Here is a 4,524-nt window from a genome sequence, read left to right on the forward strand (position 1 = left end):
GGTTAAATAAACAAGATCAGACTTATTTGCCATACAAGAAAACACATTACCATCTACATCAAACCAGGGTCCTCTGTTTGAAAGCCAATTTTAGCATTAGGACAAGGCACATCTGTACCAAAGTGTCCAAAACATCATCAAACCTTTACTGCATTAACGACAGCAGTTACAGCAGGTGTGCATAAGTTATGTTAGTAAATAGCCATGCTTTGGAACAGAGCTGCAGCACTTACATTAAAAAAAAGATTGTCCAGCACTGGGTGCAAACTCATGATGCTCGGAAGTGGTGGGCTGCTGAGGCCACAGCGCTATGGCATTTCACAATGCCCTATCAAGCCGTGAGAATACATTGAATACGGATGTTACCTGATGGTATAGCATATCATTTTTTATTATTTTGTTTTAAACCTTCCCCAAACCATAGCCCTAACCTTAACCACTTGGAATTAATGCCTAAACTGTTAACCTTTGAGTAGTTTCTGAATGCGTCAAAAATAGATGTTAACCCATAATATGTCGAATTTCAAAGAGAAACTAGGAGATATTGTTGGTCAGCCAACAAGTGACTCATTGGGATTTTGTCTCACTCTCTTGGTTGTCATTCTCTGGATAAACGTGTAAATCCCACTCTGAGCACAGTGAACATGTTCAAATGGTGTTTGAATATTCAAGAGGAGCTGTTCAATTGTCATAATTAATCAAGCCCTAAATTGACAGTTTCAGCATGTGTCTGTGACTCTATCTGTTTCCCATGACCAGATGTGCTTTAGCGTACTCTCTGAAATATTGCTGGTAGCAGTGACTTCTTATTCTGCACACAGTTTGTAAGGGTAGAAAATTGTATCTTTTGTCTCTCTGTGTTTTCATAATTTTCCTTCAATTCGCAAGAGGCTGAATGTACTGTATCTCACCGGAGAGAGCATCCGAGTGCGCCCCTTTGTCTCTGTATATGTAGGCCATCTATCTGATGCTGTCTGGTCATAAAGCGTATGACATTGTTGCCGCCCATAGCATTGAATGCAAGGGAAGCCAGTGAGCATTCGGCCTCCCTTGATAAAAAAAATAATAATAATAGCCAATCAGCATTAAGCTAAACTAAGCTCAACTGTGAATGGTCCTGGCACACCAAAAAAAAGGGTCAAGGGAAACTAGTTTTGATATGGCTTCACAGAGAAATACGTCATTGATAGAAACAGGTTGAATTGTTGCATCTCTTTATGTTGTTCTCGTCCGGTGGCTAGCTAGCAAGCTAAAATTGTTCCTTTCCTAAATTAGCCATTGATGGAGATAGGCATTTCGACTTGTGGTTTAATTAATTATTCGTGAGCAAGCATTTTAGCCAGATAGCCTAGGACAAAAAAAATGTAAGTGCATACTGTATGACAGTCATAGACTGTTTTGTCAACATGAAATAGAGGAGGATGGCGTTGCTGTTTATCTACAAGTAGGGTGAGTCAACATGTTTTTTCTACTTGCACGAATGCACACACACACACACAGAACCATGGACAGTCCCATCATATTTAGCTTACGTTGATTGGACTAAACAGTTTTTTATATATTTTAGTTGTCACTGTATTAGACTATGCATAGGTGGCTTGATTATGTTTAAATGTTGAAGTTGAAATGGTGCTGAAATAGTGGAGGCAGCTCCTGTTTACCTTTGCTACTTGCAGTAACTCTTCGTGGTTCTAAATCAATAGTTGTTTAGTAGTCCGAAAATGTAGGAACCAATAACTTTCTTGCCCATGCTGTAGGTCATGTAACTGTTTGTTACTTTGTGGACTTCATCTGAGAGATGTTGCTCTCTGGTTTTGTGATGAAACATAGGTGTGATTTAATTTATTCTGCCTCTGTGTCTTTTTATTGGCTCAGCCTTAGGCATATATCATCGCAAGGCAAATTAACTAACATGTTATCGAGCAAACAACGCAATTATCACAACAGATACTGTACCAGTAACGTGTTTGGACACACCTACTGATTCAAGGGTTTTTCTTTATTTTTACAAGTTTTTACATTGTGGAATAATAACACATATGGAATCATGTAGTAACCAAAAGTGTTAAACAAATCAAAACAGATTTTAGATTTTAGATTATTCAAATAGCCACCCTTTGTCTTGATGACAGCTTTGCACACACTTGGCATTCTCTCAACCAGCTTCCTGAGGAATGCTTTTCTAACAGTCTTGAAGGAGTTCCCACATATGCTGAACACTTGTTGGATGTTTTTCCTTCACTCTGCGATCCAACTCATTCCAAACCATCTCATTTGGGTTGAGGTAGGGTGATTGTGGAGGCCAGGTCATCTGATGCAACATCATAACTCTCCTTCTTGGTCAAATAGTCCTTACACAGCCTGGATGTGTGTTTGGGTCATTGTCCTGTTGAAAAACAAGCAAAAAACAGAAGGGATGGCGCATCGCTGCAGAATGCTGTGGTAGCCATGCTGTGAAGCATTTATTTGGGCTGCAATTTCTGAGGTGCAGTTAACTCTAATTAATTTATACTCTGCAGCAGAGGTAACTCTGCGTCTTCCTTTCCTGTGGCGGTCCTCATGAGATCTAGTTTCATCATAGCGCTTGGTGGTTTTTACTACTGCACTTGAAGAAACTTTCAAAGTTTTGGAAATGTTTCAGATTGACTGACCTTCATGTCTTAAAGTAATGATGGACTGTTGTTTCTCTTTGCTTATTTGAGCTGTTATTGCCATAATAGGGACTTGGTCTGTTACCATAGAGGGCTATCTTCTGTATACCCCTACACCTTGTCACAACACAACTGATTGGCTGAAACGCTTTAAGAAGGAAAGAAATTCTACAAATTAACTTTTAACAAGGCACACCTATTAATTGAAATGCATTCCAGGTGACTGCCTCATGAAGCTGGTTGAGAGAATGCCAAGAGTGTGCAAAGCTGTCATCAAGGCAAAGGGTGGCTACTTTGAAGAATCTCAAATGTAAATATATTTTGATTTGCTTAACACTTTTTTGGTTACTACATGATTCCACTTGTGTTCTTTCATAGTTTTGATGTCTTCACTATTATTCTACAACGTAGAAAATAGTGAAAATAAAGAAAAACCCTGGAATGAGTAGGTGTGTCCTAACTTTTGACTGGTACTGCATGTATGTTGTAATATGGCATTTTTTCTGGCTTGACTTCCCCAATGATTTGACCCATGCACCTCTACTGGTTGTCAACTAACATGGATTCAACATTAAATCTACAAAACATTTCATTGAGGTTAAACATTGGGTGCAAAATGTAAGAAATGCTCTTACATGATGACTTTTTGCAAATCCAATCATTTTTATACTTTGATTCAACATCATCACACTTTTTTTTGAAACAACGTTGATTCAACCAGTTTTTGCACAGTGGGTAACTTATTCAACCTATTATTGTATCCTGGCAGCAAACAGGAGTGTAATTTATGTATTGTAGCAACTAAAATTGCTATTATTTGTTCATCAACCAGGTACATATTTATGCTTTATGAAAGTGGACTTCACCTATGTGCATGTTGGTAATGAATGGGCTGTTCTCTATCGCTTGGTAATGGATGCTTTATTGCGCACTGCCGCGTGGTGGCAACCTGCTACCCTCCCATACACGCGCATGCTGGATGCAGACCGACCGAGTCCGATAGACAGTTCTGTGATTCGCACAAGGAACGGTGGACGCTGCCTTCAAAGGACACAGACAAACCGTGCTCCTCCGCCACCGAAGACTTCGATGATAGCGTTATTATTTAACATTTCTCTCCCACTCCCCTTTTCCCTATACTTCCCACGAAATGTACCACTACCACTGAGTGAATAGATTCGTTTTTACCAAGGGAATTCCCGGACCTGACGCGGGAATCGTCTTTGGAAACTTTTGCTTCTCATGCCGGGAGCATCGCTGGTATTGCTCAAGCACATAACGGATTCAGGGAGCTAGAATCCTCTCTCCAGCACTCTCCCTTCTTCAATAGCTACTACCAGAGATAATCATCCATCCTGACCATCACCAGAAGAGGATAAACTTTATGAATAACTTTTATGGAAACGGGACAAGTATTGCTGTTGAAATAGTTGCCTATATTGATATTTTATGATTTATACTTGCTCCCGATGCAGGTGCTGGAGAATTGAATGGTTTATGATTTAACTTTGCTCTGCAATCTGAAAAGGATTTTTTTCAAAGGAACCCAGATAGGTTCAGGCTGTTTTGTTGCAATTCGTAGCCTAAATAAAAAATAGGTCTGCCTCATTGCAATACAGACTGAAAGCCACGATTTCAGTGTCTGCTACAATTGAGTTAAAACACAATAGCTCTGTATCCAGCAGTCAACATGGACTCTGCTCCTATTTTCATCATAAAGGTTACAGTTTAAAGGACACATACTTAATTTATTGACCGCGGTATTGCATAAGCCTATCGATAATTTCATTTATGAGCTTATGTTAGTTGGAATTTACACGCATTATTTCAGTCCTGTGTGTGACTGAACAAACTTTCAATTGATCTGCTCCAC

At 39.4% G+C, this 4,524-nt stretch overlaps 1 protein-coding gene across 8 annotated transcripts in view; it reads left to right on the top strand.

Annotated features, from left to right (window-relative positions):
• Positions 1 to 3,684: 3,684 nt before the first annotated feature.
• The window catches only part of sdk2b (sidekick cell adhesion molecule 2b), a 442,520-nt gene continuing 441,680 nt past the window's right edge, over positions 3,685 to 4,524 (top strand). For all 8 annotated transcript variants that reach the window (XM_029765043.1, XM_029765048.1, XM_029765044.1 and 5 more), the window contains exon 1: positions 3,685 to 4,524. This exon is cut by the window's right edge and continues 321 nt beyond it. The gene's annotated coding sequence lies outside the window, so the exon portion shown is untranslated.

The sequence above is a fragment of the Salmo trutta genome, chromosome 10 (assembly GCF_901001165.1).
Source record: "Salmo trutta chromosome 10, fSalTru1.1, whole genome shotgun sequence".
Taxonomy (NCBI): domain Eukaryota; kingdom Metazoa; phylum Chordata; class Actinopteri; order Salmoniformes; family Salmonidae; genus Salmo; species Salmo trutta.